This window comes from Canis lupus, chromosome 19 (assembly GCF_011100685.1).
Source record: "Canis lupus familiaris isolate Mischka breed German Shepherd chromosome 19, alternate assembly UU_Cfam_GSD_1.0, whole genome shotgun sequence".
Taxonomy (NCBI): Eukaryota; Metazoa; Chordata; class Mammalia; order Carnivora; family Canidae; genus Canis; species Canis lupus.
The window spans coordinates 12,239,544-12,264,780 of record NC_049240.1 but is presented as its reverse complement, the minus strand read 5'-3'; the positions used below and the strand labels follow the sequence as shown (position 1 = coordinate 12,264,780).

The 25,237-nt window shown below is 34.6% G+C and overlaps 1 long non-coding RNA gene across 1 annotated transcript; it reads right to left on the bottom strand.

Annotated features, from left to right (window-relative positions):
• Nucleotides 1-15,902: 15,902 nt before the first annotated feature.
• LOC119864377 lies at nucleotides 15,903-24,577 on the bottom strand. Its single transcript, XR_005373757.1, has 4 exons — nucleotides 24,366-24,577; nucleotides 23,787-23,939; nucleotides 18,287-18,387; nucleotides 15,903-16,862 (listed from the first exon to the last, which is right to left on the bottom strand). It is a non-coding gene; the product is annotated as an uncharacterized LOC119864377 (long non-coding RNA).
• Nucleotides 24,578-25,237: the final 660 nt, after the last annotated feature.

Genomic DNA, 25,237 nt, shown 5'->3' with positions numbered 1-25,237 from the left:
ATACATCTTTTTATGTCTATTTGCTGTGTGGTAGTAGAATAGGAGCATTCTGCAAGTTTTAACATCATCAAAACCTACTGTAAAATTTTTGAAATAATGGATCACTGAGTTTATTGAGGGTAATGATTCTGTAATTGAGCTCTCATATTTATTATTATTGTATTATTTGTATTTTTCTATTCTCTTGCTTTCAACCATTCTGTATCTTTATATATAAGGACTTACAAATTTTTATTTTCTCTCATTTCAGTTAGTATTGAGGAAAAAAAAGGAGGTTACCAGCCTTCCATCTTAAAATCAAATTCCAACTGAATTAGTTTTAATATAGCTTTCCCCCCACATAATTACTGATTATGATTCTATAGTTCTTAGAAGAAAATTTAATTGCATTGCATACTACTTTTATTTTGTAATATATTGTTTTGTAACTTTGTAATTTATTTTAGTTAAACATTGTAGTTATGGATAAATAAATCTTTTAATGAGTGATTCTTCTAATCAAAATTTCTGAAGTAATAGTATTTTTTACCTTAAAAATAGATTATATTTTTGTTTCAGGAATAAAGGAAGAACAAGCAATGTAGGGCCTGGAAATTGGATTATTCTCATGAAAGTTTCTTATGTGAGGTTCACCGATCAAGAATTCTGTTGCTTTATAAACTGAATGAACAGAAAGGTGAATGTTTAAAAGTATTTTTTAACAATACAAATTTAAGTTTAGATGTAAATGTTACATTCTACTTCATTTTTATACTTCAGTGATTGTATATTTCCTTTGTAAACTTAAATTACACATTAGAAATTGGCAATGACATTCTATTTTTAAAACAATAACCCTCTTCCTTTTAAAGATAGAGTGTAAGAGTTTCTATCAGTTAGATAATTGGATTTTAGTTCCTACCTCTAGGCATGGGCAAGGGTTTGATTTTTTTTTTTTCTTCAGTTTTACGTAGAGTGAGTGTGGCTGCATGAAAAGTGATAACAAAAATAATAGTGCAGTGCTGGTTGGGAGGAAGCATTTTCTTTTTCAGAAATCAATAGGAAAAGAGAGTGATCCTATTTTTCACCTGAGGCAAATCACCATTACAGAGCAGAAGAGTGCTCAGCTAGTAGGGGCAGCAGTGACACATACTTCCATCAGCCACTATCCAAGGTTAGGAGCAATACCCAATACTGGGGAGAGGCTAATTAAATTAATTCTGTGGAAAAGTGACAGGATGATTGAGAGCAATCTGAGTGCTCCAAGCCTTTCCCTTTACCCTCTGTTTGCAACGATGCCCAGTCTGTTCTCTTTAGTATCTCACTCACATACTTAATACCTTGTGTGTGATACCTGTTTCCTTCTGGTCTTCCTGTTTCAGCTGCAGCGTGTATATTTGGCTTGCTCTATGACTGATGAGTGCAGTAGGAAAGAGACGTAATTGCTTTGACTATGCGGCAGTAAATGGATACTCCCTTTGGAAACTCAACTTGCTTCATTTAGACCCAAACATGCCAGGCAGATGCAGATGATCAATTCACAGCATATGATACGAGTGAATATCTTTCTCTTTTATGTTCTGTTTTTAATGTAATAGCAAACTAACATCTGTTGTTCTGAGCATCGCAAATCTGTTCTTTTCAATGTAAAGGTTTGCTGAGCATTGATATTTTTCTAAGAATAGGATGTGTGTGGCAATTAGACTACCCCACATTTTTATGTCAAATTCAAATGTTCTTTGGAAAGGTCATTGTTGTGTGCACGTGACCTACTGAGCTGTATTACTATGATAGATGTCGTTACAAAGTAAAACTGTTTAACGGATAATGTTCTGGGGAGAGAAGAAAGGTGATTGGCTTTTAAGGGATAATCCGGTGTTGTCAATAACATCTCACCCATTCTTTGAGTCTGGTCTTTACAGAGCTCTTTCCTTCCAGATAAGAAATGCTACTCAACACTTTACTAATGAGTGCCTGCCATGATATTGTTTGGGGTATCTGTGAGCCTTACTAGCTATCAAGATAGACTCATGAATGAGAAGTAAGAGTATTAGAATCTTTCTCTAAACCATAGAATCACAGGGTTGCAAGTTTCTAAGTGCAGTAAAGAGATATTACATAGCCATAGCAGGAAAACCAAGAGTGTAAGAAAATTTCACTTCAACATGACTGATATTTTTTTTTAATTTTTATTTATTTATGATAGTCACACACACACAGAGAGAGAGAGAGAGAGAGAGGCAGAGACACAGGCAGAGGGAGAAGCAGGCTCCATGCACCGGGAGCCCGACGTGGGATTCGATCCCGGGTCTCCAGGATCGTGCCCTGGGCCAAAGGCAGGCGCTAAACCGCTGCGCCACCCAGGGATCCCCATGACTGATATTTTTAAGGGTAAGTTAGTTCATATGTTTAGACAGTGGTGTGACTGAGTCTACACAAAGTTCACCTGCTAATTTTTTTTTTCTGATGAAAAAAATCTTGGTTGAATTACGTGTCCTCATGTTTTGCTGGCATTAGGTTTGCTGGCTGCAGAAGGACATGGTGAAACAGTCGGACTCAGGGATACATAGCATTACATTTAGAAAATTCAACTCAACATGCATCTTCCATGTGCTATCTTTTTGTGTTTGTGAAAACATTTTTTTAAATTGAAAAACCATATCCAGATGTATAAAATTGTATGATTATTAGAAAAATCTTTTATTCATGTGACTCTACATTGTGTATTCCATGTAACAGTGCTGATGTTTTTGTAACCATGTACAGTCTTTTTATTTTATTTTATTAGTTTTATTTATTTACTTTTTTGAGGTAGGCTCCACGCCCGCTCATGACCCTGAGATCAAGACCTTAGCTGAGATCAAGAGTCTGCTGCTTAACTGACTGAGCCACCCAGGTGCCTCTGTACTGTCTTTTTAAAATCAAAATAATAAAGAACAAACACACCTGAATATAAAATAAGTTAATAATAACAATTCTATTATTCTTGGTTCCAATATTTTATTCAGCTGAAAACTCTCAAATTCTGAAATCCATTTGAAGCAGAACATTATTTTTAAAGGTACAATAGATGATGCATTTTTTTTTATTTATAAGGAAAAACTGTTACTCAATAGGAATTTTTAAAAATAGGATCTCTCATTAGTTATAATGCCTGAATCTGTGGCTTTGGATATTATGTCCTGCAGTCAGTCCATTTTTCAAACTTACAATTCAACAGCTTTTGCTAAAAATTCTCTTTTATCCAATAGCTTATGTGTAGGGTACACATATGTGTACATACTCATAAACTAAAGAGATTTGTAAATTATAAACTTTAGAAAGAATTCGGAGAATTACCTAAACAAGAAAAAGTTGAAAGATTGAAAATTTCATTCTTTGATTTAATCAATAAAAATGAGGCATCTGTTATGCCATAGTATAAAATAATAATAAAAAAAGTCAAGAATATGGCACTGTATTATTGAGGTTTCCAAAGCTATCAGGCATTCCTGTTGAGAATGATTGGACCTATCAAGATATAAAAGAGCAGCTGGGGACATTTGAAGTGGCGATTTATATTTTGTGCAACCCTAGCCAGAGACGTGAGCAGCAGTATGAAATAGTAAAAAGGTGTTTAAATCAAGCCAGGATGCTCAAAAAGCTATCCAAAAAGACATGTTAGTATAAAATATCTTAATATGATTAAAGATACAGCTGTTTAAATGAGATATTTACGATTTCATTTAACTGTTATTTAAAAACCTAGAAATAACACTCAATATTTAAATTACTTTTGTTTACATTAACTTTGAATATGCAATTAGTGAATATTACATTGATTTATGTTTTATAGATGACCCACAGTTGGAAATCGAAATTGTTGCATTGTATAAATTAATATTTATCCATTTGACAAGTGCTCTATTTGAGTAGAAGATTATCTTCATCTGGAGTAAATAACTCACTGGGAGGGAGGGAGCAGGAGAAAGCAATGGAGTCTTTAAGTTTAGTTTTAAAGATATTTTACCTATGGATAGAGGAAGAAATTAATGCTCATCCTGGTAATTCAGCTTGAAGAATATATCAAGGCTTTTAGGGATTAGCTCTGTGCATTCTTTTAAAAATGCAAAACCAAGTTTAGCAAAACACCAGAAAGCATACTTTTCATTAGGATACCCAAACTCCTCTGCTCTATATGTAAATGTTTGGTATACTGAGAATCGAGTTGCTATCTAGAACTTATATGACAATTAGTAAGTATTCCTACAGCTACTTCGAAATGTTGCGTAGTTCTTGTTTCTTCAATGTGAGCTAAATATTTTGTGTGAATAATCGTGTTAGATCTAACTCCGCTTTAATGAAAAACTAACTGAAAAACTTGGGTAATTGAAAACTTTACCAAAACGTTGAAGTTTTGCATACATTTAAAATCTTGTTTGTCAAAACTTCAGCTATGATGTATTCACTAATGGGATTTTATACACCTGATTTCTAAGAGAAGCAAATTCTCGATTACCTTCAGTGGATCATACCCAGAATTGTTTCTTTCATTACCCAGCTTACGGTACTATTATGGAGTAATTGTGTAAAGGTGTTAAGTATTTTATGAATTATTAAGTAGAAATGGAGGATAAATTGAAATGGCTTTGCAAGATTCTGTTTTCTTTTATTTGTTGTCTGCATGGGAATCTGAAAGCATCCTAGTCTGTATATATCATTCTGTAGTTCAGAGGTTCTTAGCCTGCTCTCCATCATGACGTAGAATATATCTGACTGATGAATTTGTAAACTGAGGTTGAGGGCGATTCTCCAGGTTAAAACCTGTATCATCAGTCCCTCTTCTCCTGTTAAATAAAGCAAACTGAATGCAACCAAGGGAGAGTGGTGTATAAGAGTAACCTTGAGCTATGCTAAAACAATGTTTTACAGAAAGTATATTATCCCACGAATTTTGGCACTTTTGTATTATTAGGGACAGATTATTTATGGCATACGTTGCATTTTGACACTGGATGAGAAGTTCTGATAAAATTGTCCACAGTTCTTCCTTTGACTTTTTTTTTTTTTTGTCACTTTTGATTCTTGGCTGCTATGGTTTGACAGTGGTATATCTTTTAATTTAAAATAATGGTCAGACACACATTTGGAATGGCCTGGTCAGCTGGAATATGCTGCTGTCAGAATCCTTCAGCTGAAAGATTTCTTTTTATTGTCCACTAAGGTAACATTGAACTCACTGTGGCTTTGCTTCTCTGAAGGTTGCCTAAGATTGCTCCAAGAGTGAACATGTGTCTCAGAGATCTATCATTCATAGAAAAAATTTAAATACTGCCAAATGTATAGAGCAATTGCAATAGAGTTGAATAAATTGCAAGAGTTCCTGGCCTTGGGGGAGGCTTCGTTTATTGTAAGTAAACATCATATAAGATATGACACAAAGTGTTTGAGGAAGGAGATCGCTATGAGAGTGTGTGGCCTCTGGTTGACCTCAAAGCTGGACATGGGCAACGGGAGGCTCTTCACCCTCTCCCCTGGCCTTGGATTGTACATTCTGCCCATGATTCCCACACTAGCAACTGTTTCAAGAATATTGACTTGAAAAAAAAAAAAAAAAGAATATGGATTGAGAGAATAAGGGGTTGCTGAGGCCATCTGGCCAAATATCTGACTGAACCCAATGAGGGCCTCTTTACAAACTTTTAAGATTCTGGCCAAGGGGTGCAGAGATCTGCTTGTTCTGTAGCTGCCCCATGCAAACCTCATCTATCAATTCCTGTCTTTAGGCCTGTTCCCTATAAATCTGGTGTAGTGGGCCTCTCATTCCGCTCTCTCTCTGCCCTCAGAGTCATATCCAGGGGCCAGTTTACAAGTTTCACCAGAAAAACTCTCGAGCTTGCCAACCAACAGTGTGCTTGCAGGAGGGCGGGTACTTTTAATATTTAATTATTATTTTTCTCTTGTGTCCAATTTTCTACAGTTTGATAAGCAGATATTAAAGTTCTGAAAATTGGTAAGCAAATACTATTTTTCTTCATAGAAATATCACCCTGCAAGGTTACCAGCAGAAAGAACAGCTCCCTGTCTTCCCTCCCTCCCTCTCTCCGTCCCTTCTTCCCTCTCTCTCTTTCTTTCTTTCCCTGAAAAGATAGGGACCTTGAGATTCGTTTTTCCCTTTTGGTTTCTTCCTATAATTACCTCTTTATCCTTGAGCTAACATTAGAGCTGGTGGGTGAAGACAGTAAAAGTGAGAATGAGGGAGTGACGGGCTAGTCGCTCTTCCTTTATACATATATTAACACTAACGAAGATGGCATTGATGACAATGTTGAGTGAATTAGCTTCTCTTCATCGGTTGCTTACTGTGGGCCAAGGGCCCTGCTCTACCTTTCATTTTATCGTTATAATATGGCATTGCCATTATTTTCCATTTTACAGATGAGGAAACAGAGACTTTGAAAGTTTACTTAATTTCTTCCAGGATCACAGAAGTAAAGCTAAATAACCAAACTAAGATTTGAACTCTATCACTTTAATTTAACACCAAATATTCTCTGATGTATCTGTAATACATATTAAAAAGGAGAACAAAAAGCTAGAGATCTTTTTAAAAGGAAGCAAATCCATATGTTAACAGGGATACAGACCTACATTTCTTCAAGTGTGTAACAGAGAATTTTAATAGGTATTTAGAAAAAATATCAATAAAAATGAGTTCTATGTTTCAATAAGATGGGGGAACATTAATTTAAATAAAATTATGCAAATTCCTTTACTGCTTGATTTTTCAGAACATTTACTATATGTATGTCTGAGGGGAGACTATATTATAGAGTATTTCTTGGACTTCTTGTGCATTTAAATTTTCCCTTGAGCAATTTGCTTTGGGAAATAATCTAAACAAAGTCTACTTTACAAGGTAAATTTGTCAGCATTTCAAGTTTTTGGTATGATTTTAAACATTCTAATAGTTGTGCAGTTGTACATCATTGTTGTTTTAATTTGTATTTCCTAATGATGAATAATGTTGACCATGTTTTAACATGCTATTTGCCATTTATCCATGCTCTCTGATGGGGTACATTTCAGGTTTCTTTTCATTCTTCTTCTGGAGGGAGGGGAGGGGAGGGAGGGAGGGATGGAGGGAGGAGGGAGTAAGGAAGGAAGGAAGGAAGGGAAGGAAGGAAGGGAATGGAAGGAAGGAAGGAAGGAAGGTCAGGATCGGGAAGAGAAGGACGGAAGGACGTGAAGGAAGGACAGGAGGTAGAGGAGTGCGGGCTGGTAGGGATCGGAGGGATGGAGGAGGGCGGGAGGGGAGGGGAGGGTGGGAGGGCGGACGGCAAGGAAGAATGAAGTACGGAAGGAAGGACGGAAGAAGGACGGAAGGAAGGGAGAGGAGGAGTGAGGGCGGGAGGGAGGGACGGACGGGAGCTTAGGTACTTCCAGGAGGGCCTGCTTCCTTCAGTCTTGCAATTCATTCACTTAAGTCATGGCACGTCCTTCCTTACTGCAGTCAGTCCCTTTCCCGACTCCCGACCTACATACCGTACCGATCTCTCGCGTCTATCTTCATTCTCTCTTTTCTTTCTTTCTTTTCTTTCTTTCTTTCTTTCTTTCTTTCTTTCTTTCTTTCTTTCTTTCTTCTTTCTTTCTTTCCTTTTTCTTTCTTTCTCTGCAATTGATAACTGACCAGTACAACATTTTAATAATTTCTGTTCATTGTTCTATAAACAGCAAATATATAGAAATTCTCCTGTTATCCCTCTCTCTGCTTCTTAATCTTCCTTATTCTCTGACACTTCCAAACTATGGATATTGATCAAGTGTCAATTATTGCTTTTCTTCCTTCCCAATAGAAAAATAATAGTAGTATTTAAAAATTTTATTCTTGTAGAGTTTTAAAACTTTAGTATATTTTGAGTACAAGCTCTTTATGTAATATGTGTTTTGCAAATACTTACAGTTGGTGACTTCTCTTTTCATTCTCTTAAAGTTTTAAATTTTAATAATGTTCAATTTATCAATTTTTTCCTATTATTATTCATGCCTTTGATATATCTAAACACTCATCATCAAATGCAGTCATAAAAATTTCTTTTTTAAATATGTTTTATCATTTTATATTTATATCTATGATTCATTCTTCTTTCATTTTTCTATATATTGTAAGATCGTGTCTAGATTTATATTTTTGCTTTAAACATTCAGTACTATATGTTAAAAAGATTATTCTTTTTCTGTTGAATGTCTTTGTATCCTTCTGAAAAATCAATTGACAATCTTTCTTTGTATGGATCTATTTCTGGGCTCTGTATTCTGCTCTACTGATTTCTATGAATGTTCTTTCACCAATACTATGCTATCTTGATTACTGTCTTCTAGTAATGCTTGAAATTAGGTGCTGTAATTCCTCTAACTTTGTTCTTCTTTAGGATTGTGTTGGCTATTTTGGACTTCTCATTTTCATATAAACCATAGAATCAGTTTATTGCTAGTTACAAAACAGCTTACTGGGATTTTGATTAGAACTGCATTGAATCTATAGGTTAAGTTGGGAAAAACTGACATCTTAGGTCCTTCATACATGAACACAGATATCTCTTGATCTATTTAGATCTTTTTTGTCTTTTTATCAGTGTTTTTTATTTTTCATGAGTACATCCTGTATATTTTATGAGATTTTTGTTTATGTACTTCAGTTTTTTTTGTTGCTATTATAAATGATGTTAATGTCAAATTCTAATTGACTTTTGTATATACAATTTGATCTTGTATCCAGCAGCCTTGCTACACCTGCTGGGAGATTCTAAAAGTTGTTTCTCCCCCCTTTTGGTGTATTTTTAGGGTTTTCTTAATAGGCAGTCATATCATCTCTGAATAGTTTTTTCTTATTTTCTAAACTTTATATCATTTATAACTTTTTCTTGTCTTACTGCACTAGTATTATATTTCTAGTACAACACTGAATAGTAATGATAAAAGAAGATATCCTTGCCTTGTTCCAGATGTCAGGGGGAAAAGGTTTAGTTTCTCCCCATTAAATATGATATCAGCTGCAGAAAAATGGTATATTTTTTTCAATTTTTAAAAAAGATTTTATTTATTTATTAATGAGAGACACAGAGAGAGTCAAAGACATAGGCAGAGGGGGAAGCAGGCTCCTTGCAGGGACCCCGATGTAGGACTCTATCACACCCCACGCCCTGAGCCAAAGGCAGATGCTCAACTGCTGAGCCATCCAGGTGCCCCTGGAAGGTTTTAATTTTAATCTATTTGATAAATATAGGCTTTTTCAGGTTATCTATTTATCATTTTATATATCGGGGCAGTTAATATCTTAAAAGAAATTGGTCTATTTTATCCATGTTATCAAATTTGTGGGAATGGTTGTTCATGATATTCCTTTATTATCCCTTTGGTTTCTTTACCTTCTGTGGTGATAATCCCTATTACCTTACTGATATTTGTAGTTTATGTCTTTCCAATTTTTTTTTCATAGATTGCCTGGTTAGAGACTTTTCACTTTTATTGATCTTTTAAAAAAAATCAGCTTTGCTTTTGTTGAATTTTTTCTATTGTTTTCTTATTTTAATTTTATTAATTTCAGCTGTAATTTTTGTAATCTCTTTTTTCTGCATCCTTTAAGCTTAAATTGCTTTTCCTTCTCTTAACCTACTATGATATAAGCTTAGGTTATTAGCTTTAAACTAATTTATTTACTAATATATGTTTAATATATTTATTTTCTAAGCAATGTTTTTGCTGTATGTATCATACAATTAAACATTGTTTTATTGTAGTGAAATATGCATAATACAGAATTTACCATTTTAACCACTGTTAAGTGTGTAATTCAGTGACATTGAGCACATTTGCAATGCTGTGTAATCAACACTACATGTATTATCAGAATGTTTCATCATCCCAAACTGAAACTTCATAATTATTAAACAATAACTCCCCCACCACTCTTTTCCAATCCTTAGAAACCACTCTTTTATTTTCCTCTTGACTATTCTAGGTACTTCATATACCTAGAATTGGAATCATACTATTTAATCTTTAGTGCTTGGCCTATTTTACTTAGCATAATATTTTGTTCAAGGTTCATTCATTCTGTAGCATATATCAGAATTTCATTCCTCCTTAAGACTGAATAATATTCCATTTTATGTTTACACCACATTTTGTTTTTCCTTTCATCTCTAAATGGACATTTGAGTTGTCATCTTGCGGTTGTTGTGACTCCTGTTGCTATGAATTTGGGTGTATAAATATCTGTTTGAGTCCATGATTCCAATTTTTTGGGGAGTATATACCTAGAATTAAACTTGCTGGTACATAATGGTAATTCTGCATTTAATTGTTTACAGAACTGCCATACTCTTTTCCATAGTAGCTATATCATTTTACATTCCCAACAGTAATGAACAAAAGTTCCATTATGTCCACATCTTCACTAACACTTGTGTTCTGTGTTTTTGATAATAGCCCACCTAATGTATGTGAAGTGGTATCTCATTGCAGTTTTGATTTGTGTTTGATTAATGATATTAAACATCTTTTCAAGGACCCTTGGTTTTTTGTATATTTTATTTGGAATGTATTTGTTTAAAGTCTTTGGCTGGTTTTTGTATTGATTGTTTTTTGTTCCTCTTGAGTTTGGAGAGTTATTTATAAATTCTGGATATTAATTCATTAACAGATATATAACTGGAAAATATCTTCTCTCATACTATGGGTCATCTTTTCATGTTGATATAGTATTTTGGTACACAAAAGTTTTTAATTTTGATGAAGTTTGTTCGTATTTATTTATTTATTTATTTATTATTTATTTATTTATTTAGATGCCTGCACCTTAGTGTCATATCCAAAATCATTACTAAATCCAATTTCAGGAAGTTTTTGCCTGCGTTTTCTTTTAAGATTCACTGTTCACTTGTCTTCATCCTTTTTATCTTTTTGCTCCTCATACTAACAATTTCAAATGATCTATCTTTATGCTTGCTGATTTTTTTTCTTTTCTCTCTTTGAGTCTGCTGTTGAATCCTTATAATGAATTTTTCAATTCAGTTATTGTATTTTTCAGCTCCAGAATTTGTCCATTTTTATAATTTCTCTTTTTTGATATTCTCATTTTCTTCATATGTAATTTTCCTGACTTCCTTTAATTCTTTGTTTGTTTTTCTTTACCTCTTTGATTATATTTAAGACATTTGTTTTAAAGTCTTTGTCTAGTAAGTTCTATGAGTGTGTTCCCTCAAGTATGGTTTCTGGAGGATTGTTTTGTTCCTTTGAATAGGACAGTTTCTCTGTTTTCTTATATGCCTTGTGATTTTGTTGAAAACTGAGCATTTGCAAAAATAGTCACTTCTTTCAATCTTTACAGACAGTTGTGGAAGACTTTTACTGATTATTAAGCCTCTGAGCCTTGAAACCAACTCAGAGTGAAAACTTCAGTACTTCTAATGTCTTTTTAGGCATATATCCCATCAGGACCTGTGTATGAGCTTCCTTTTTTACCCAATTTTACCCAACTGCTTTTAAATGTCTTAATTTTTTAAAAAGTATTTTATTTATTTATTCATGAGACACACACACACACACACACACACACACACACACACACACAGGCAGAGACACAGGCAGAGGGAGAAGCAGGCTCCATACAGGGAGCCTGAAGTGGGACTCGATCCTGGGTCTCCAGATCACACTCTGGACTGAAGGCGGCTCTAAACCGCTGAGCCACCCAGGCTGCCCTAAATGTCTTAATTTGCCAAAGGGTCTCCCCTCACAACTTTTTTGGGGGACTTAGCTAATTTATTATATTTCTATGCCCATAATTTCTTACACCCAGACATCCATGGGTCTACACTCACCTTGTGGTTTTCCTGTGCTGAGGTACCCATCTCTACCTTCTATGGATTCCAGCCTGAGATCTAACCTATGTTGCCATTTTCTGTCTAAGCTCCAAGTCAAATGGATGGAAATAAGTCCACTGGGCAGCCCACAATAAGACCAGATAGCTTTAAGCAAGTTCTACTTTGCTCCCTCCATCTCAAGGAAGAGGACAAGGAAGTGCATCACTTCCTCCTACTGTGCCATACTAATCCAGGGAAGGGATAGGACAAGGTCAAGCAAAAACAACAAAAAAAGTTCCCATCCTTTTTAATGTGTGCATGTGTGATTGATTGATTTTTTTAAAAGATTTTATTCATTTATTCATGAGACACACACATGCACAAGAGGCATAGTCATAGGCAGAGGGAGAAGCAGGCTCCACACAAGGAGCCTGATATGGGATTCGATCTTAGGACCTCTGGGATCACACCCAGAGCTAAAGGCAGATGTTCACCCACTGAGTCACCCAGGCATCCTATGTGTGTTTTAATTGGGCATTTACATGCTTAATATAAATCTGTGACTCATTTCCAGAACTTCTATAAGCTTATTTTAGTGAGTCTGTAGTTGTTTATTTGATGTTTCTATGGGAGAACAAGCATCTGGAAGTTTCTACTCTTGCCATTTTGTTGATATCGCTCCTAATGAGAGTTTTATTTTGATTTGTTTTTGGTATTCTCTTTGGTGTTCCTTAAGCTTTTTGAATTTATAGTTTGGTGTTTTTCTTTAATTTTGAGAACTTTTGGCTATTATTATTTCAACTATTTCTTATGTTCTATTCTGTCTTCTTATGTTATTCCAATTAGATGTATGTTTATATTTTTTGAAAGTCACACAGCACTTGGATGTTCTATTCGTTTTTTTTTTTCTTCTTCATCATCAATATCTTTTCTTTTTTTGTCTTTGCATTTTAGTTTGTTAGGCTTATGTTGACTGATCTTCTAATCCACTGATACATTTCTCTACTATACTGCATCTACTGATGAATCTGTCAAAGGTATTTTTTATTTCTGTTACTATTGATTATTTCTTCTAGAATTTACTTTTGATTCTTAGTTTCCATCTCTGCTAACATTCCCATTTATTCTTGCATGTTTTACACTTTCTCTATTAGAGCCATTAGTATATTTGATACTTTTTTTTTTTTATTCTCAGTCTGGTAATTCTAATATGATTGTTCTATATTTATGGAGTTTTCTTGCTTTTTTGCATGATTCCTATTTTTGGTGAAAGCATAATATGTATTGAGTCATAAGTACTGAGATAAAAAGCAGTTAATGTGATGATTTATGTTAATCAGTCTAGGAGTTCGGCTATGTTTAACATTTATTTTAACTATGAGAACCAGGCTTTGAATGTTTTTATCCCTACTTTTGGTTTTGGTGGTTTCCTACATTCTGTTTCTAGAGAGAGTATGTCTTACAGATTTTTCAGCTTTAATCTACTGTTATTTACCTTCTGATTTAGTTTCATATTCAAACTACTTCCTATCACTAAACCAGATGGGCTACTAGGTATGGATGGAACCTTAGGCTACTTACAGGGAAAACTGGCATTAAACTTTCTTCTCCACGAGGTGTGAAATTGGCCAGTGGGGAAAGTAATGAAAAGCAGCAGATTCCTTCATGAGCTGTGCATTGGGATATCTTCGAACTTTGGGCAATATTTAGAATCTATTTGTATGAGATCTGGCTCTTTCCCACTCTCTATAATGGATTCCTACGTTGAAGGTCACCAATAATTTTGCCTATGGCCATTCATGCCTGTGGTGGGAGACCCCAAGACCACACTTAGGCTCTGTGATCCACTGTTAGGACTCACAGAAACTTATACTTTTGATTGTAGTGTTTTCCTGTGAGAGGATGCAGATTAAAATAAGCAAAGGAAAAGTGATATATGAGGCAAAGCATAGGAGAAACCATATATAAGTTTCTAGGTGTCTTTGCCCAGTGGAGTGGGAAAAACAATGTATGACAACACATATGAAGTGTTGACAGCCATGGAAGCTTACTTGAGCCTTGGTGTCCAGTGTTTTTATTGGGGTTCAGTCATATAGGCATGTAGTACTCATGTGACTGATCTCAGTTACTCAAATTCCTGCTTTCCAGAGGAAAAACAAGGCTTCTCTGTAAATTACATATGTTAGCATAAACTATCTGATGGAACTGGCCCATGGCCTGAGGCATACAAAAGCAGTCATTCACCATAAAAGGCCTTATTAGCATAAATTATGTCATCAAAGTGGTATGCTATGTATGTTTTGCATACAAAAACATTCATTTTAGGCAGAATATTATAAGGGATCAAAGTTCTTCTCCCAAGGGCCTATCCTGAAGATAAAGTCTTCCTTGCAAATGAGAAGGGTTTAAGTAATCCAGGTTGGTTGAATTAAATCTTTTCTTCCGCAGTGCCTTTACGTATTCCTTCCCATATTGACTCTGTTCCTGGCCATGTGACTTGCTTTGGCCAATGGGAAATCAGCCCACCAAGCAGTGGGCTAGATAAATGTTTGTTCTTATCTTCTTGGAATGCTGCTGCTATGTTTAGGAAGCCAATAAGAAACATGTGGAGAGAAATTTTTGTCACTTTCATCTATCTGAGGTGAGCTCAGTCAACCCACTGATTGTGAGAAATAATAACTTGCTTTTGTTTTAAGCCAGTATGTTTTGGAGTAATTCATTATATAGCAAAAGACAACTGATGTATAAATTGGTTCCAGAAGTTTCACCAAGCCCAGAAGGGAGGTGATTGATCAGACTAAGTCTACTCTGTCATTTCTATCATTGAAGTAAAAAGAATAATGTAAGAATACTGCATTCATAGCACAATAATAATAATGTCCTGTCAGGACAGAAAGAAAAGATAAATATTCTGAATCACACAAAAACCAGGATATCAAGTGTATAGTGGTAAACTGGGAGGAATATACAGATATTGATGATGCATATAAAAATTTCTAGGACTATCTCTAAACAAGTAAGAGAAAGAGTAAAATTAAAATAGCCAACAAAAGACAAATAAGGAAAAAAATGTAAGAATCTGAGACAAAAAGCATAAAACAAGATGGTCAAAATAAATAAAATTATATTAGTAATTATAATATAAATGATTAGACTAAATACTTCAGTTAAAAGATGAGTTGATAAAAAATCAACTATATGCTATTTACTATAAAAAATGTAAAAAATAGGAATAATGAGGGATTCAAAATTCAAAGATTAGAAATACAGCTAGGTAAATAAAACCCCCCAAACCTGATAGCTATATGTATATAATACAAAATAGACATTAAGGCAAATGGCACTACTAGAGAATTAACTTTTTGAGATCTTAGGTTGTTTGATGTTGGTATAAATCATATCCTAGGTGAGTGATCGTTATCAGTGGTTAGATACACATAGTACTGTTATATTTCAAAATATATTAGACTTATATCAAATATTTTTGTTAATTTTCAAATTTATTCTATCATAGGATACATTTCTGTAAAATACATACCAAAATAATGTCCTGCAATCTGGTATAAATATGAACAACTTACTTGTACATTTTGATCAATTTATTAAAAGCCCGGTTTAGTGGCAGCAATTATTGTTGAGTTGAATTTCCTTGAGTGATGAAATAATTTATTCTAGAAGAAGAATTAACTCTTTTATCTATATCTTTAATAATTCAAAGGAGACAAAATAATTGGGGATTTTAATATTTTAAAAATTAAACCTGTTATAGATTGACTAAAACTTTTTAGCAATGTTCAAATATCAGTTCATAGGATTTAATATTCTCAATAGAAAAAGAACTCTATAGATGTAAAATAAAATCAGGAGTCTCTTATTTTCAGGCCAGCAGCCCATAAAAGCATGATAAACTTCAAAATAATAGATTTAAAAACCCATTAGAGACAAAACCCTAAATGAACTGAAATCCAGGAAGTGAAGAGCCCATTATAGGAAAGGAAAGAACCACAATTCCTCTCATCTTTGGCAGACCTATTGAAAGAAGAGGAATATACCCTGGACCAGGAAAAGAGAAGCCAGTCAAAATTTGAATCAAATTTTAATGACCACATGTGGGCTGTTTGAAAGATTAGACTTTCTAGTCACAGAACAAGTGTCCACCTGTGACATTTTGTTTCTATAGGTCTTTAATGAGAACAAAATGAAGGAAACAAAAAAGGAAAGCTCAGTAAGTACAAAGCAGCTATCACTCTAAGTCAGGGAGGAGGACACAGGAGCTGAGACAGATCTCCAGAGACACTCAGAATCAGATATCAACATTGGGGCATTAGAGGGTAGCTGAGAAAAACCCTACTGGGGCACTTGAAGCTTTCCAAGAGTAGAGGGCTGCTGTCTAGGAAGACTCAGGTAGATAGCAGGGGCTGAAAGACTCAGAAGATAGGGAGCAAGAATTGGAAAGCAACAGTGATTTCTCTGCTATCCAAGAAGCAGGCAGCCAGATTGGATTACAAATTGGGAGTAGCCACAGCCAGATGGCTCAGTTTTGAAACCCAGGTAAATCTTTGGAATCATACAAATGTTCTGATCCAAGGCCCTGACAGGGGAAAAATCCTAACCCTTCTCAACATATTTGAAGTCTAAGGTGAAATGAATCAGTAAAATTTAAAAAACTCAGCTCCATTTTCGAGCAAATGGGCTTAGATTCACCACTATGGTAGCTAGATTGACAAAAAAAAGTCTTCTGGGACTTACTACTTCAGTCCCCGCTGGTCTTTAATAGAAATGTCTGGCATATAAAAAATAAATTACAACACATGAAAGGAAAGAAAGAAGGAAGGAAGGAAAGATGGATGGTTGTAACTCCAGGTCAAGAAAGATAAGAGTCAAGGCTAGGTGGCTTAGTCAGTTAAACATCTGCCTTCAGCTCAGGTCATGATCTCAGGGTCCTGGGATGGAGTCCCGTGTTGGGCTCTCTGCTCAGCAGGGAGTCTACTTCTTCTTCTTCCTCTGTCCTTCCACACCATTTGTGCTCTCTTTCCCTCTCTCAAATACAAAAATTAAAAAAAGAAGGTAATAGTCAATGAAAGCAGACTACAAGATAGCCCAAACAGAATTATCTAATAGGGATATTTAAATTAATTATGATAAAAATGGTAAAGAATCTGGAAGGAAAATTGTAACAATTTTATAAAGAGAAACCTTAGCAGAGACTTAGTCCAGTGGAAATTTCCAATAGCCAAATAGAGAAGCTAGAAATAAAAATATATATATATATTATTTTAGAAATGGAATATTAAATGTCTTTAACAGCATACTGAACACAGCAAATGAAAAATCAATGGAATAGAAGAAAGGTCAATAGAAACTATACAAATTGAAACATGAAGAAGGAATAAAAAATGGAAAGGGACAAAACATTCAAGATACATGAGGCAATAAGAAACAGTCTAACATATGTATTGCTGGAGTCTACAGGGACAAAGAAATCTCAGAGGTGATGTGAGAGGTGTTTCAAAACTTGATAAAAGATATTCACCCACAGTCCAAGAAATTCAGCAAATCCCAGGCAGAACAAATACAGGCAATTACAACAAAAACACCTAAGCATTTTATGGCCACACTGCTAAAAACCATAAATAAAGAAGAAATTTCAAAAGTAGTAAAAACAAAACAAAGCAAAACAAAAACAAACAAACAAAAAACAAAAACAAAACCCGACCTATTACATACTTGGAAAAATTAACGGAAATGATAATGAAATTTCCTCATAAATAATGAAGACCAGATGTCAAATGGGCACCTTTAGAACACTAAAAGAAAAATCTGTCAATCTAAATTTTGTACTGGACAAAAATATTCAAAAATGAAGGAAATATAATGGCATTCTCAGAGAGACAAGAGCTAAGAGCTCTGTGTAAGATTGATGTTAAAAACTTCTTTAGGGATCCCTGGGTGGCCCAGCAGTTTGGCGCCTGCCTTTGGCCCAGGGCGCGATCCTGGAGACCCGGGATCGAATCCCACATCGGGCTCCCGGTGCATGGAGCCTGCTTCTCCCTCTGCCTATGTCTCTGCCTCTCTTTCTCTCTCTGTGACTATCATAAATAAATAAAACTTAAAAAAAAAAAAAAAAACTTCTTTAGACCAAACAACAGTGGATGACACCAGATATGATTCCAGATCTTGACCAAGGAATGAAGAGCATCACGCTAAGTAAATATCAGAGTAGGTCAGGGTATTTTTAGTACCTTTGAAAAGGTCTCTCTCTCTGTCTCTCTCTCTCTTACTGCTCTCTCTCCTTCTGTGTATATGTGTAATTATATTTCTTTAATAAAATATTGACTATTTAAAGCAAAAATAGTAAGAAGGTAGTGGGGGGTTTATAGCATATGTAGCAGTAAAATATAAGACAAAAGACGCACAAAGGCAGGGAATGGATAATTCAAATTACACTATTTTAAGGCTCTTACCCTCTTTGTGAACAGTATAATATGATATCAGATGTCTTTGTAAATCGTCTGAGATGGTTAGTAAGCTGGATGTTTTTCAGGAGTGCTCTTTGCATCCATACCTGTGGGAGGAAAGGGATGAAACAGGTCTGGGGAGAGGGAGAAGATCCATGATAAAAAAGCAATAAAAGCCGCCATTTACTTTATGCATGTTTTAGAGCTGGCATAGCTCTCAGATTTGTTCTGAATTGGGATGAGGGAACAGGCATTTCCACCCCTGAGATGAGTAGTCGTTAGATGTTTACTGCCCCTCCAAGCAAACATGAGCTTTGAAGAGGCAGTTTTACTCAAATGAGGCCATCCTGAAGATAATTGACAGTGAAAGCATCTTACGGTTGTACTTCCAACAGCTGGGGTGAGCCTATCCTGAAGCTGGTAGTGCAACACAACATCCGCTAAGACATATGTGTGTATTTGTACAGGCTTGGAGAACTTGCTGGAGGTATATACACCTGGGTCTTCATATTGTTATTTCAGGAGGTTGGAATTGGGAGTATGAGGGTGGAAATATTAAGTTTACCTTTATATATTTTCCATTTTTAAATCTTTTACAAGGCTTACTTTTAACAATATTAACATTTGTAAAGACTTGCAAAATAATTTTGCAATTTTTTGCATTTGATGCTGATTATATTTTTTTAAAGACAATGGTCGTCATTATACCAATCAGAATTTAAAGGAAAAGAAGGCAATTTCCTCAGCAAGTTTATTGAATCTGAAAGATTTTCTTATCTATATTCAGTACATCAGATTTTCTTCTCATTTTTAAAGCTGCGAGTGGGTGAAAATACTATTCTTGCTACCTTAGTTGCCAACCAATGATACATTTCTTTGAGGAGAAAACCAATTAGTAGTTATTCTTATTCTGTGGTTGGATGGATGTAAGAGTACTTTCATATAGAAAAAAAAAAAAGTGCACTATTAGCCAATAATAGATTTCTCCTTTTACTTAAGGTAGTTCCTGATCATAATCTCTCTCCTTACTTGAGTTTGATTTCTAGCTTTGTGCATTTCACTTCTTTTAAACCAGTAATATTGAATCAGAGGATTGTAAAGGTTTAGGGAGAAAACTAGAAAACTAGCCCAAGAAGGACAACTGGAATAGGTGCCGCTGAAGAGATAGCATGATTTTCTCTATCAAAGGTATGTTACTGTTCTTCTGTTTTCTTCAATTTAAAAAGAGTTATGATGGGCAAATGTAGAAACAACTTGGTTCTAGAGCCAATACTTATTATTTTGAGGGGAGGTTTGATAAGATAATAAATATGATGGTTGTGAATAGATTTTTGAGCAAAAATCACGTACAGCTATTTCTTCAACACAAGGAATATATGAAAATTGTTTGTATGTTGGTAAGGCAACTTGTGTTCTTACTAAGTATTTCCAAGCATTTATTAGCCACAATTTCTCTCACTTAAGAGGCAGATGTCCTTATTCAAAGCGTATGAATGTAGGCTATTTTTTAAAACATATATTTTCTGCAAAGTAGCTATTCAAAGTGCAGCTAGTATCATATCAGTATATTTTGAAATATTTTAACTTTTAAAAGGTAATAGAATCTCTGTTTTTTCTGTGGCAAATTAACACCAGCATATACTACTTCAAATGCAGTATTGATTATATCACTTTATAAAATCTCCTCCTTGAGGTTTAAGTTACTGGTTTTAGTATCTTCTTGGTCTGATAATTGCATTTCCATTTGTTTTGGGAAACCATGCCTGGATTAATTGAGACAGTATAAAGTTGGTAGTAAACAATAATAGGAAATATTTGTCTGTTCAATTGATGTTATTGCCTTTAACCATTTTGAATTATTAAACCATCCAAATCAATATTGCTCACTTATTTTTGATAATGAGTTCAATGACGTGAAAGTAAACAGTTTAAGGAAATGACTTTCTTTTGGAAGTCCAGCACATGTAGCTATGTATGCAGAGTGCAGAGTGAACTGCAGCAGCTTTTGGCAGTTTTAAAATTATTGTTAATTAAGTTTTCTGCTCAAATTTCTGCAAGCTCAACTGCAGTTGATGAGTTATCATGCTATAGCCAATAAATCCTGAAGTAATTTCATAAACATAGTTATTTAACCTAAATTGGATTCTCCATCAATTGAGACAAATCAATTTTTAAATGCTGTATTATTGTGCTTTAATAATACTGTTTTATGCTTATATTGGTTTACACTTAAAGAAGTTAACATTTATGTATTCTAGTATTTCTTCAAAGTACTAAAATAGGAATATTATTAATAGTAATATGTATGGGACGTATACTTAAAATATCTTTATTTACCAAAATTGATATGTAACAAAGATGGACTGTGGTTTTGATGCAAAGAAAAGTGAACTATGAATCAGGAGCTTTCAGCTGTAGTTTCAACTCTACCACCTATAATTAGCATAAAATCCAACAAGTCATGTAATTTACTGAGGCTCAGTGTATGCCTTGGCAAATGGAAATAATATATCCAATTCTTGTAAAGATACAGGGTTAATATATCAGAAGAGCCTTATAAAATATAAAGGAGTTTACAGACACTGAAGATTATTCTTATTGTCTATTATTTTTTCTTTTTTATTAATTCAGATTTGATAAATTCACACTCTCTATTTCTTACAGCTATATTTCATATGACTATAATGGCTCCAAAGTTTCTTCCAAGGTTACCATGGATTGTATTTTTTTTTCTTAAGTTAATGTTTAATATGGCTTGTTTTAGGGGTTTCTATAAAATAGATGTAGAAAATAATCGACTAGAGAGTAAAATATGCAAAGAAGATTGCAGGTTAAATAAAACTCTGGGTTAAAAGTAGAATATTTGATTCTGAAAGAATTTCAGGAGTGATGACTTATTTCTTGTTAGTGTAATCAACATGTATAGAAACCTTTGGTTATTTATGTGGGATATGTGCTTAAAATACATTCTACAACTGGATAAAGAAAGTAAAATGCTACTGAAACCCTAATCTACTATTTTCTGGGGAAAAATGGGGATGGGAGAGAGATTAATGTATTTAGTTTATGGATAGCTATTTATTGTGCTAAGTCAGACTAAATAATTAATTAATTCATTTATTAATGCAGCCCTGTATTGACTATATGCTACGTGTTCATTGCTAGTGTTGACACTGTAAGGATATGATAGAGTGCTTCTGTGCCCGGACACTCCCAGCACAGTGGGAGAAGCCAACATGGAAGAGACCATGGCGACAATGTGTTGTGCACCATAATAGGCACATGTCTAAAATGTCAGAGACACATCAAGGAAAGGTATAACTGCAAATGTTGGGAACCCTTCCCAGAGGATAGATATTTGGATCTAGTATTAGCCAGTTGGTTTTACATAAAGCCTTCTATTTTTCCTCTGTTCTCACATTTTTTTTTCTACTGAGATTTCAGTACTGTATTTCTCTAAATCCTTATTACTAATTCTCAGTGCTCTGCTTACATCATCTCTTAGAATTTTAGGTTACATGATGATCCCCTACTTTCACAGTATCTATTTACAGAGCACGAAGTAGATGCATCAGCCTCAGAACTGTTCTTGGAAGATGGAAGGCATTCTGACTTTAGTCCAGGGCATTACTTTTCCCTACACATCTATTTTTTACCTTATGTTCTTAATTCAGTCCAGATTTGAAAGCATATGAAGTCATACATATATGTAATTTATGTTTTTATTTTATGTATTTATTATTTGTATCCACCCTCAAATCTATTTTTGGTGACCATAAGTTGATGAAGGATTTTCAGAGAGAGAGAAGGAAGGACAGTGAAGGAGGCGGGAGAGAGAGGAGAGATGGAGAGGGAGAGTGAAGGCATGGGGAGGGAGGTGGAAGGGGAAGAGAGGGAGAGAGGGAGGGATAGAGAGAGACAGAGAGAGATGTTTACATTATTCACTACAGGTAACAAAGCAATTCACTGGATGTGTAATACTGGAAAAAAATTCTGTACTTGCATGGGAAAACATAATTTGTCTTGTTGGATTGTAAAGGTTGCTCATGAACAGAATTATTTCAATCCATGAAGTCTCAAATGCATATTCTGAACCAAATTATAATAACATTTCTAAGGTTTCAGAGAAACATTAAATTAAGTATAAAATTTTGGTGCTGGTGAAAACTTTACCAATAGCTTAAGATATATATATATATCTTATATATATGTATATATATATAATAAGTTCTTTTGTATCCCAATGCTGTTTTTCCTCAGAGGTTGTCTACCTTTTTGTCCTGATATTCCCACTGATTTTTGAGGTCAATGTAAGCAGATTCCTTTTGTGCACTGATTCTTCATTTCATAGCAATTTTTTTGGCCATTTAATAATGCTATAGTTGAAAGAAAAATATTGTCAACTTTTCATTAATTTCACGTATCTCACAGACCCCCAATAAGGAGTTCTTGATGCCCAGCTGGGAAGTGACTCAGTTACCCCTTTATCACCCCCTACTCAATGCAGGTTTCCAGGCTTCATTTTACTTCTTTTGCTTACCTTCCAGCAGCTAATATCCTACCTTAGGATTACAACTTTAGGTCACAGAAACATTAATATTAGTCATTATGATTTTTTTGGCTTGTTTTATTCTCTTGGAGGTGGTAATTTATAGTGGGTCAAACAATGGACTTGGATTCAAAGCCAGTTTTTTCTCTAGATCAAAATAATAACTCCTAGGTCCCCCTATTGTGAGTTTTCTTTTGAAATCATCATTGCTATCCAATCCATGTTCACTGGTGATAATTGTAAATTTATTGTTTTGAAAGAAATTTTGGTTCTTCTGCTATTTGTAAATGAGTACCAAATTTCACTAGGGGCTTTTAGACAATACCAGTTTTATTTTGTGTTGATTATTTCCTACCAAGACTAATTACTCCTGACATCAATTTTTCTTCTTTCCATGTCATTTGCTAAGACTCATTTTTTTTCTCTATAACATAGTATCCTAGGTAACGATTTAACCAACTTGTTATGTTTTGTGTTGGAAAGGATAGGCCAATAATATCCATTATATACTGTGTAACTTGAATTTATATTTATATTTCACTATTATGTGAACAAACTGTGAAACATTCCTCTCAGGTATTGTAAATCATTCTATCATCCATGTTCTTGATTTAATTCTTCTGTATATTTTTGGTCACTTACTAAGTTAATAGTTAAAATTGGAGATTATTTTCTCTGTGTTAGACCTCATGTTGTTTTTTCATGCATTATATCATTTAATTCTCATAGTTAAATAATAATCCTGTAGCAATAATAAACCTGTAAGGGTTTCCAATTTGTAAAGAAGAAACTGAGGCAGAATGAGGTTAACAATTTGCCCATGTCATAGGCTGGTAGGTTGTGGACTTAGAGTTGGCACTGAGGCAGTATGACTCTGGGATTGGTCTATTCACTCTTCCCTCTATCACCACAGTAGTAGGAGAAAAGACCTTGTGCAAATGGAAGAATCAAGGGTACCTGGGTGATGCAGTCAGTTAAGCCTCCGACACTTGTTTTCTGCTCAGGTTGTGATCTCATGGTCATGATATCATGGTTGTGAGATTGAGCTCCATGTCAGGCCCTGCATTCCATGTGGAGTGTGCATGAGATTCTCTCTCTCTCTCTCTCTCTCTCTTTAAAATAAATAAATAAATCTTTAAAAACCCCCACAAAAACAAATGGAAGAATCAAAGAGGTGTGTTTTAGTGTATATATAAGTAAAATAGTAAATAAATAAATAAATAAATAAATAAATAAATAAATAAAATAGTTACATATTATACATGCTGTTTTATAGTCTGTTTTTATTCTCTACCTAGAAATATATCTAAACATTTTTTTTCTACAGTAAATAGTCCTCTCAAACATGGTATAATAACGGAGTCACAAATATCATAGTATTAATAAACTATAATTTACTTCACTATTCTCTACTTCTGAAAATTTATGTTGCTTTTAATTTTTGACATTATAGAATAGAAAGATTAATACATATCGATGCACAGATGGAATAGCATAAACAGGATGCCCTATAAACAACAGAAATTTATCTCTCACAGTTTGGAAGGCTGGGAGTCCAAGATCAGGGTGTCAGCATGGGCAGGTTCTAGTGAGAGCCGTCTTCCATATGCAGACTGCCAACTTACTGCATCCTCACATGGAGAGCTTTTGAGTTAATCTAAAGAAAAATTCTCCTGGATGGGTCTCCGATGTAATCCAGTGAAAGCTCTTAAAAAGAGAATCGTAGGCTCTCTCTGTGCAGAGAGATGTTCTCCTGTTGACCTTGATTAAGGAAACCACTGTGACTCATGCTGCAAGAAAATGATTTTGCCAACATTATCTGAATGGCATCAGGCAGATTCTTCCCGTCTTAAGCCTCCAGGTTGGTGAATAGTGCAGTGAACATCTTAATGGCAGTCTTTAGGACCCTGAGCAGAGGACCCACCTAAGCCATGAGAGCAGAGGACCCACTTAAGCCATGACCGGATTCCTGACCCATGGAAACCACAATAGATTGTGTATTGTTTTAAGTAATTAAGTTTGTGGAGTCAATGGTGTCAGTCCCAGTCAGACTCTGAGAGTGTGAATCTTGGTCTGAGTAGGAGAAGACCAGTGTCCCGGCTCAACAGTCAGAAAGTAAATGAATTCTTCCTTTCTCAATGATTTAGATAATATCCACCCCACCCACTTTGGGAAGGATAATCTGCTTTATTCAGTCTACTTATCCAAATACTAATCTTAACCTGAAACATCCTTGAGACATACCTATAAATAATGTTTAGCCGAATATCTGGATCCCCCATTATGGTCAACTTAACATATAAAATTAACTGTCACAGGACATATCCAAAAATGGAGCAAGACAGGAGCCCAAAGGCAAAATATTCTGTGAAAGAGGGCAAGAAATCAAAGAGAGAAAAACTCAGGGA